Source organism: Ostrinia furnacalis, unplaced genomic scaffold, assembly GCF_004193835.3.
Source record: "Ostrinia furnacalis isolate ACB-3 unplaced genomic scaffold, ASM419383v2 OfSCF2807, whole genome shotgun sequence".
Classification (NCBI taxonomy): domain Eukaryota; kingdom Metazoa; phylum Arthropoda; class Insecta; order Lepidoptera; family Crambidae; genus Ostrinia; species Ostrinia furnacalis.
In genome coordinates, this window is record NW_021133046.1 from 202,177 (window position 1) to 213,407 (window position 11,231).

At 36.3% G+C, this 11,231-nt stretch overlaps 1 long non-coding RNA gene across 1 annotated transcript; it reads right to left on the bottom strand.

Moving 5' to 3' along the window:
* Window positions 1-467: 467 nt before the first annotated feature.
* Window positions 468-6,466, bottom strand: LOC114356447 (uncharacterized). The gene is made up of 3 exons (XR_003656217.1): window positions 6,271-6,466; window positions 759-833; window positions 468-539 (listed from the first exon to the last, which is right to left on the bottom strand). It is a non-coding gene; the product is annotated as an uncharacterized LOC114356447 (long non-coding RNA).
* Window positions 6,467-11,231: the final 4,765 nt, after the last annotated feature.

Genomic DNA, 11,231 nt, shown 5'->3' on the forward strand with positions numbered 1-11,231 from the left:
TGGAAATATCTTTGTATAATTGTATTAGAATGGGTGCTTTATAAAATACGTATTTATTTAAAACAGTTCATACAGCATAAGCTTTAGGACTGTAAAATGTACTAAATGTTTTTTCTATACTTAACTTACAACAATTTCTAGTAGGTCTACCTAAGTAATATCGACATGTTTAACGCTCAACCCTATTGCCTTCGACGAAAGTGTCTTTCAACTGCACAACTTTATCCATGTGCACGTAGAAAACGCTTATTTTTATGCAAATATTTGCTTATAGATACGGTTAAGATGGCACGTGAGCCGGCCCCGCCCGATGTAACCGAGCACATATCGCTAACCTGTCCTTGTTTTACGAAGAAATACAATAAGAATACCAACATATTTCGCCGAAATAAGTAGATCATAATCATCGAGAAAACACGGTAGGTAAGTAAAAAAACACAATCTAATAATTAAATAAAAAAACTTACCGAAACCGCAAACAGCAACAGCAGGTGCAGCAGCGTCAGCTGAGATCCCTTCCCAGTCACAGCATATCAGCACTTGAAACAATAATTCACACGTTCGGTATAATATACCTACGAGACACATCGCGCATTTGATTCGGGAAATCATAGTCATCGAGAAAACATGGTAGGTAATAAAATACACAATCTCAAAATCAATACAATACAATACAAAAATATTGTGAATCATAGGTGAAATGGTGACATGTTACAGTAGGTAGTATTGTATGTTCCGCTCAAATAAAAAAAACTTACCGAAACCGCAAACAGCATCAACAGGTGCAGCAGCGTCAGCTCAGATCCCCTTCCCAAAGTCACAGCACTTCAGCACTTGAAACAAAAATTCACACGTTCGGTCCGATTCCGCCATGGCAGACACCTCGGGCGGCTCATCAAGTCTAGCACAAGTTGAAGCACCCACACAATACGAAAATCCAAATATCGATTGCAAAAACAAAAAACAAAAGTCTGAATTGATTACAGCTCGGCAACCGAGGTGCACAGCCGGCGGTCACTAACGATTTTAGAACAATGAATACATTCTAAACCCACAAGCCATGGGAGCAGCACAAAATTAATATTAATAAAATAAGTGGGTAGAATTGTCAATTTACATTTCGTGATGTGCAAAAGTAGGCAAAAGTCACATTGATTATACAGCCTACAAGGAAACGTTAAGTTCGGTTGCGACGCATTAAATTAATCTCGGCGCGGCGGGATGTTCCAAATTCAAAATTCAAACTCCTGCGCTCCTGTCTACTAGGAAAATTGGATTGTATAGATGAAATACACGGAACCGTCCCACCCGCAACATTAACAGGGGGCGCCACCGTCAATACAGGATCGCTGGTTCCGATTTTTGCCACGTTGGACAACCTTAAAATATGACATTGCTAGAGGGCGCTAATAATACGTATCAATAGTGGGTTTAGTTTTTAATTTTTGCCACTTGACGTTTCGGAATCGTGGGACGTATGAGCGTAAGTTACATTTTACTTCATTGTCATACAGTCATACTCGTATAACATTTAAACGATAACATTTTACACAGTATTATAGACCTTTTACTTTCATTACTAACAATAAGAAACAAATAAAATTCTACCTACTATGAAAAAATATTTAGGCGATAAGCATAGACATGACAATGAGCATACCAAGCAGGGATAATGACTAAACCAGCTAAACTTAGAACAGGTCGTAATTCGTATTGCTAGCTAATTTGGACTCTTTTAATGACAATCCGCACTGTTTGCCCTAGATTAATTTATTAGGTCTTCACTTATGAAATTGCTGTTTTTACTAACGTATATTTTATGGATTTTTAATGTTCCTTTTTTGCACTAGAATTAAATCTTCAACAACAGCTCGTCCTAAGTGTGTCCGTTATCGTTAAAAAGTATTTTGTTTTATTTTAGATATCTAAAATAAAAAATCGAAAACTTTAAAATAACGGTACCTCTAGTACGAAAAACTTTCGAGTTCGTTTCGTTTGCGTATTCAAAGTGTCATCGAAAAATTTTGTATGAAAAATTAAACAGCGCCCCCTAGGGCGGCTATAATATAGGGGGCGCTGTTTAATTTTTCATACAAAATTTTTCGATGACACTTTGAATACGCAAACGAAACGAACTCGAAAGTTTTTCGTACTAGAGGTACTGTATCGTTATAGCCAATGAGCAGCATAGTGACATTGACGTAGTGACAGAAACGTCAGGATAGAGGGACGCGGGCGGGTAGATTGTGATACATACCTATATCGTATTTAAAATGTGAATGAATGTGAAAGTTAAGTATTCAGTGTTTTATTTTATGAAATTTAAAGGTCAAAGTACGCCACTGGATTGGATATGACTAAGGCTTTTTATCATACCTGAGAATTGACTAGGAATATTGGACTATAGGTATTATTTGTTTTGGTAATGATAGTTAATGGTTTGCCTAACATGTTAGCATAACCAACATATGTCACCGGCAGGCGGCCCGCGGAAGGATCGCGCCGTAGGCGATAAACACGATTGCGGCGATAACTGCGCCGCGTCACTACCTTCATGCCTGTACACTGTACACGGCCTTATTCGGCGCGATTATGCTCCGTAATAACTAATAAAAAGGTTACGACGATATTGAATGTGTTATCGCTAGGAAGAACGAGCAAATCGTGTGTTCACTATAGGACAGCGGAGAAAGTAGACATGGTTTCAATGTTATCAGGCTAGATGGGAAAACGCATTCCTCCTGGATGGGTACAACGTTCAAATTCAAATTCAAATTGTGTTTATTGTGAAATCACAGGTACAAAAGTCAGGTCATAAAATTGTTATAATAGATCAGCTGAATCTACGTTCCTACCTATATATGTTGTAAAAACCTTATGTTTCTAACCACAGATAAATAAGATTAGATACGGAGGTACCTCGCTCGCTCATTCGTATTTAAAACATTGGCAATTACTTTATTATACTTTTACAAGCTTATGCTAACAACATTATGGTAAAACATAATTCCAGTATCTAGATTTCACTTTAAGATAAGGTACCTTTCGTGTTTTGTAAGATTTCAAGATCCTTTAGGAATATCTAATAAGATTTCCATTCCACTAATGATATTAGCATACCTATCCTTTTATCCGGTCCATTATCTCAATAGTGCTTTCAGTCCTTGAGTACCCAAGTAGTGCGTTGTTGTTTAGTCCGCGAGTCTCATTCACCTGCTTGATTCTTGGCTTTCAGCAAATCCTCACTGGTGAATGAACTGAATGTTTTTAGTAATTTAAGCAAAATCCAACGAAAGGCTATTTGTGTAGGTGGGTATAAGTAGTTTATTCCAAAGAATTTTACTTAGTCTTATAATTATTTTATAACGGAGCTTTAGTACATGTCGGAAAACATTTTTATTTTTTTGCGTTTATATGAACATGCCAATATGTTAATAACCAGCCCATATGTAGACCCGAAGTGGTGTTAGGGCAAGCTGTATTTGGGGCGTGTATATAAGCGCCCTGGAAAGAGCCTAAGTATTGAATAAAACATTTGAATTTGAATTTATGGTTAGCTACTGCCTCTAAAGTATATCACAACTATCCCTACTGGAACACTGCCTACATAAACTATGTTATACGTCTGTTAGAACACCAATCCTCCTCGACACAACAATCCTTCAATGACATCAGTGAAACGCAATATGGCGCTTGGAAATGTCTCGTGTGATCGAACTAGCGCTGCGCCGCCGCAATCTCGTTAGCGCCGAGATAATAGTGTGCCTCTAGTGCTGCCGGGGGGCTCCTCAAATACCGCCAAAGGGGATTGTTTGACTAAAATCCTAGTGTACCTTCAAAATATGTGCAGTAATTAGGCAAAGCTATAGAACACGATACGATCTCTCATATAGATAGCCTTTGATTGGCTTGATTTCAATAGTTAGATCAATCAATAAATCTTCTCTTGAAGATTTTGTATGCTATAGATTTTTCTTTGTACCTAATTTTTAAGATGTTTTAACACGTTCCGCGTTCCCACTTTCCCAGTGTATAGCCCGCCTAACCCTCCTCAGTGACTCCCGTGCGCGGTCCAGCTAGCGTCGGCATTCAGGGAGTAATCACTGCGGCCTGTTGTCCCAGCGTGGGCGTGGGCGTGGGCGTGACGATAGTCAATTCGTCAACGAGATTACGGTGTCCAATTACAGTAGTAGTAACGTCAACAACGTAAATTTAACGAACCTTGGATCCTCAGTCAATCGAGAAAGCTTCACACGTAACGAGCGACGACGACGACAATCACAATAAAAGCCTTTGGTAATACAATAAATCCATTGTATAAAAACAAAGATAAAAATATTTATTATGTAGCACAATAAAACGTGCTTTTGATCAGGAAGAAATTAAAGAACGTTGAATTCCTTAAACCTGAATCCGTTCGGAAAACTCACGTTTAACCAACCTATTTCTCTGAATTTACAAATCTCTACAAACGTCTTTGAATGCTACATACAGTATCTAAATCAGCGTAGATTTGAATCTCTTACAATAAGTAGCAAGGAAACATAATCAAATGAAAGGTCGAGTAAATTTCCCACACCTGGCGTACTCCAGCGAAAAGTAGCTTTGGCGCCGATTTGAGCACCCTAGAGGTTGGTGCACACAAGACGAAAGTAGTAAGATGTATTTCGAAATTACAAAGGAAATCCAACCAATACAAATCAATTTGCCTATAGTATATTAGAAGGGGTAGTCCGTCTGCAGTGGAGACATAGGAATGATCTGATGATGAAAGGAAAACCATTACCATTACCACAAAGTATGGTCAGGACAAACAATGATTTAGAAAGATCCAATTCTGTTTACTATGAGTTTACAATTTTATGTTGGTTTCATTTCAATACTGTATACTTAACGTGTTTCCTTTGATCTGATGAATAGCAAATATTAAACTCGAATACCTAAAATAAGTTTCGCAATATGACTACTGTTGTTATGCCGCGATTTTTACTGAGCGGGGCATCGTTTCAGCATACTATTACCATGTATTTTTTAATGTCTAATGTAGGTATTTTATGTTATGTTGTGCAGAATAAAGTTTTGTTTATCTTTATCTTTATTTATTATAAAAGAAACCCCGTCTAAAATAATACTCGTAGAATTAGAAAGTTAATGCAAAACATTTTAATACAAGCGCTAGTAATAACTAGTATTAAGTTCAGTGTGTGCACTGGGCCTTACCGCGGGTGGAGGTCCACAAATTACTTAAGGCTGCGGTGAGCGAAATATATTTAATTAGCAGCTTTTCAGCTATTTGCAAGACGGGGCGCTTTTAAAGCGCCTTTAGCGGCTTCCGCTGAGACGGCCTGAATAGATGAATGTTCGGCTATCTGATTTTTTAAAACTCATTCAGGAAATTAAGTGTTTATGTTTAAGCTTCTTAAAATCTTTAATTGTTTGAAAGCATGCATCTTTTAAACTAGGATCTAGTTTAATACGAAATAAATTCAAATTTTAATCAAACAAGTTGGTTTAGGTTTACATAGTCATCATTATTCCAAAACAGCACAGTATTACAGCAGTGTCTATATGAAGCCTACTTTCGCTTAGGCTATGCTGTGATATATTTTTCCTGTTTACGTTTTGTAAAAAATAGTAATAAAATAAAAGTGGTAGAAAACTGAACCATTAAAATTGAACTCTTTTTATATTCGTCGTAAAGTTTATGACCATAAAAATAGGAATATTATCGACATAAAGCCCTACGACTGTAACTCGCGCAGATAAGTGATTCGCGCCGACTGTGCCGCGACACGTTCCGTGCGCGAATATTTTACGGCACTTTTATGTGTTTATCAACTTGTTTTGATCAGGATTTATGTATTTGTAACGCAGGTATGTACCTGCTAGTCATTGTTCTCCAAGCCCTTAGCATATTCGCATTTCAATCAAATAAAGTTTACCTACCTACAATATCCTACCTTCAGTGTAGATTGAAAACTTAATTAAGTTACTAATCTTCTCTTTTATACTATCCTACTTTCTTTCTACATATCGCTAAGCGTGTCACCAAATATTTTGTCTAGTACTAAATCTTTAGTCGAGCACCAAACATTGTGTGAACACCAAACATTTTGTCTAGTACTAAATCTTTAGTCGGGCCATTTTGTTCTATTTTTCGACCATAATTAAAGACGGTTTTTGTTAATAGCGAGTAGTTTAGTTACCAAAGACGAGTTACTCTACTTAATTACTACACTAGTGCGAACAAGGCTTAAGATTTCGACTTACCTCATCGTTGACAATAAGGCACGAATTCCAGCGGTCTCTGGACGGTGTCGGATGGCGCCGCTTCGGCTTCAGCTTCAGCTTGCTCGACTCCGATTCTTTCTTGACTTGGGCAAGGCACTGCGGGGGAGAGACACGGTTAGATGTTTTTGGAGGTTCCACGATGGCGCATTTAACATTGCGTTGAATAGGTGTAGGCCGAAAGCTTTCCAAGGTGAGCAGATAATCAGTAAGTTTTGTAAACTTCAAGCGTAAACCGAAATTATAATGTAGGTAACCTAAAAGTTATCAACAGAGTAATGCGTCGATAACTTTCCAAGGTATTCTAGTGCTTATGTAATAAATAAACACAAAATAAGATTCAAGTAATTTTTACATTTTTACGAGATGAGGCTTTTACGACGTGAGCTTTTTAAACTATAAGTTTCATTTTTATGATACTTAACAGTAAGTTTTAAGTAATATGCCACCAAAAACNCAATTTTAATTTTAACTAAAATGCTTATTTTACTTCGAAATCTTTTGTTTTTATTTGAAATCTAACTTGTCTTTATCAAAATTACAAATCTAGAGCCATTTTCATTTTCGTTGTTAACGAAGCGTTGAATGGCGCGCCCGGAGAGGCTTAGTTCAAACAATCATTGCAAACGTTGTGATAGGGATAGAGACATGCGATTTTTGGTTTTACAAAGATAATACGATATAGAACAATAAAAAGTAATAAAAACCACCGGTTATAGGGGCATTTTGTGGAGAAATTTATCAAATAACCAAAAAAATACGAATTTAAAAGCAGATATTTTTCAAAAAGTATAATTTTTTATTATTTGTTGGCCTTTTTTGTGTATTTTTTGTATTTTTTTAGTATTGCCTGTTATTTAGCATTATTACTGTTTTTATTTTATCAGGATCTACCGCTTAGTTTAAAAGTTATTACGTTTTCTTTACAATAAGTAATTGCAAGAAAAAAAATTCTATAAAAAAATAAAAAAAAATCTCAAAAATTTTTTGACCTCTTTTTTGTCGATAAAAACAGGTCTAGTTTCATCTATTTTCATATGTACACTTTAACGTGACTCACACTGTATAAGCGCCCTGGAAAGAGCCTAAGTATTGAATAAAACATTTGAATTTATGGTTAGCTACTGCCTCTAAAGTATATCACAACTATCCCTACTGGAACACTGCCTACATAAACTATGTTATACGTCTGTTAGAACACCAATCCTCCTCGACACAACAATCCTTCAATGACATCAGTGAAACGCAATATGGCGCTTGGAAATGTCTCGTGTGATCGAACTAGCGCTGCGCCGCCGCAATCTCGTTAGCGCCGAGATAATAGTGTGCCTCTAGTGCTGCCGGGGGACTCCTCAAATACCGCCAAAGGGGATTGTTTGACTAAAATCCTAGTGTACCTTCAAAATATGTGCAGTAAATTAGGCAAAGCTAGAACACGATACGATTTCTCACATACGAGTAGATAGCCTTTGATTGGCTTTATTTCAAATTTCAATAGTTAGATCGATCAATAAATCTTCTCTTGAAGATTTTGTAAGCTAAGTATAGATTTTGTTGTTCCTAATTTTTAAGATGTTCGTAACGTAAAACACGTTCGGCGTTCCCACTTTCCCAGTGCATAACCCGCCTAACCCTCCCCAGTGACTCCCGTGCGAGGTCCAGCTGGCGTCGGCATTCAGGGAGTAATCACTGCGGCCTGTTGTCCCAGCGTGGGCGTGGGCGTGACGATAGTCAATTCGTCAACGAGATTACGGTGTCCAATCACAGTAGTAGTAACGTCAACAACGTAAATTTAACGAACCTTGGATCCTCAGTCAATCGAGAAAGCTTCACACGTAACGAGCGACGACGACGACAATCACAATAAAAGCCTTTGGTAATACAATAAATCCATTGTATAAAAACAGAGATAAAAATATTTATTATGTAGCACAATAAAACGTGCTTTTGATCAGGAAGAAATTAAAGAACGTTGAATTCCTTAAACCTGAATCCGTTCGGAAAACTCACGTTTAACCAACCTATTTCTCTGAATTTACAAATCTCTACAAACGTCTTTGAATGCTACAAGGTATAGGTACATACAGTACCTAAATCAGCGTAGATTTGAATCTCTTACAATAAGTACCAAGGAAACATAATCAAATGAAAGGTCGAGTAAATTTCCCACACCTGGCGGACTCCAGCGAAAAGTAGCTTTGGCGCCGATTTGAGCACCCTAGAGGTAGGTGCACACAAGACGAAAGTAGTAAGATGTATCCCATCAAAAACAATACTTGTCAAAAAAACCAAGTCTCGCAACTCAGTTGTTCTACGGTAAAAAGTTGTGAGATCCATGTAATACCAAGTCCAGTCCAGGAAATCTTTAACGTTTTACATAAATATATTGACTTGGCCATCGCATGAAAACGCGTGTAAATTAAATTATTTAGTGTAAATTATTTCTTTTTGTATTTTGTAAACAGTTCTACTTTTTTCCTTTTCGGTACCTTCTACTTATTGTATGTATATCTAACCAGCAACGAATTTTCTTAAAGTCCTCTCTCTGACTTATGAAATTTTCTTATTTTTGTAGGTAGCCTTCCGTTTTCTCTTTTCCGGTTCTATTTCTTGAGCTGAAAACTGGACCGAAATTGAAAAATGTTACTCGACTTGGCGGGGACACTATTGTGTGCCTTTATATTTAATTTTATATGATATTACAAACTTATTTAGGTAAGTAGTTAAATATTTATAAAACTGGACCGAAAAATTGAAAAATTTTGCTAGACTTAGCGGTTAGCCAAATATTTTAGTTTTTCCTTGATTCATACACCAAACACTACTTATATTCCAAATTTGAAGCTTCTAGGTCTGCTAGAAGTGCCTTAGAATTTTGATGATCGGTGAGTCAGTCAGTCAGTCAGTGAGTGACAAAATTAAGAAACTTTGACCCGTTATAATTCTTAAACTACTGGTTCAAATTGAATGAAATTTGAAATATACCGTGACTTTACAATGCCTGCATGGATACTGAAAATTCAGTCTCCTAGTTTTATCCACGATTTACGTTTAGATTTCGAAATTACAAAGGAAATCCAACCAATACAAATCAATTTGCCTATAGTATATAAGAAGGGGTAGTCCGTCTGCAGTGGAGACATAGGAATGATCTGATGATGAAAGGAAAACCATTACCATTAGTATGGTCCACCACAAAGTATGGTCAGGACAAACAATGATTTAGAAAGATCCAATTCTGTTTACTATGAGTTTACAATTTTATGTTGGTTTCGTTTTAACACTGTATACTTAACGTGTTTCCTTTGATCTGATGAATAGCAAATATTAAACTCGAATACCTAAAAACAAGTTTCGCAATATGACTACTGTTGTTATGCCGCGATTTTTACTGAGCGGGGCATCGTTTCAGCATACTATTACCAGTTATTTTTTAATGTCTAATGTAGGTATTTTATGTTATGTTATGCAGAATAAAGTTTTGTTTATCTTTATCTTTATTTATTATAAAAGAAACCCCGTCTAAAATAATACTCGTAGAATTAGAAAGTTAATGCAAAACATTTTAATACAAGCGCTAGTAACTAGTATCAGTGGCGTAGCTTGGGGGGGGCAGGGGGGGCCATGGCCCCGGGCGGCATATGAAAGGGGGCGGCGGATAAGAAAAAAAATATTAGCACGAAAAAAACATTAACAACAGCACGTAGGTACATTTTTAATCTATTTTTTTAAGTAATACTCGCAGTAACAAAAATATTAATAACAAAAATAAAAATATAATTTCGTGATTTCTCTTGTTACAAACCGAAATAAAAAAATGGTTTGTAAATAGTTAAAGCCACAGATATAGATATACATAGATAACGCAAGTAACACGATCTGTATTAAAACCAAGCGTGCCGACTTTTTAATAACTACTGTGACGTCACAGCCAACATTTAGTGACGGGAAATCGTAATCGATTCAAAGATGCCGATGCCGCCGTTGCCCCAACGCACCGCTATCACAGAAATGGCATCGATTATCTGACAGACGAATGAGATACACAGACGAATGAGATATACAGACGAATGATATTAAACGGAATGTTTAAATAGTTATACCATTTAAATAAATTCATTATACCATTTATATAACCATGTTAACATGGGCTAGTGTCGGCTCATCCGGCTCGAAGGACCATTAATGTAGCGTGAACTACATTAAATTGATACTGATAGGTGATAATGTCGTGTTATTGTCGAAATATTGTCGTGATATAGGGGAAAGGGCAGTATTTAATGAAACGACCGTTTCCGCCGAGTAGCTTGTCAGTACTAATTTTATTATAAGTTTTTGCATAACAGTAATTTGTCGAAATATGATACGATGACTCGTACATATACCCATTTACCTAACACCCTGTATAATATATAATAATATTATAAATGCGAAAGCAACTGTCTGTTACTCTTTTACGCCAAAACTACTGAAGGGATTTGTATGAAATTTGGTATACAGATGGTCTAGACCTTGAGAAAGGACATAGGCTACTTTTGATTGCGAAAATTCCACGCGGACGAAGTCGCGAGTAACAGCTAGTATTTTATACGTTATTAATAAAAATATTGTTACTCATTAAACCTATTCACTAACCTCATCATCATTGTCAATCCGTTTTAATATACGTATAGTAGGGAATGCCGTTTTTTTTAACAATCTCTTCTTTTTTGAAGGGTCAATAAAACAGGTACTTTCAAAATGAATTGAACAAATGGTACTATGTTTAGTCGGAAACCAGTCTTTCCGTCCCGTAGCCGCGATACATTTTTCTTTTAATATTGCATCTTGTGGGAAACTAGGAAAAAAAAGACATATAAATACTACAAATACACATTAATTAGAATATTTATTTATATATGAGAGTTATTTTTTAATAATAATTAGTATCATTCGTCTGTCCG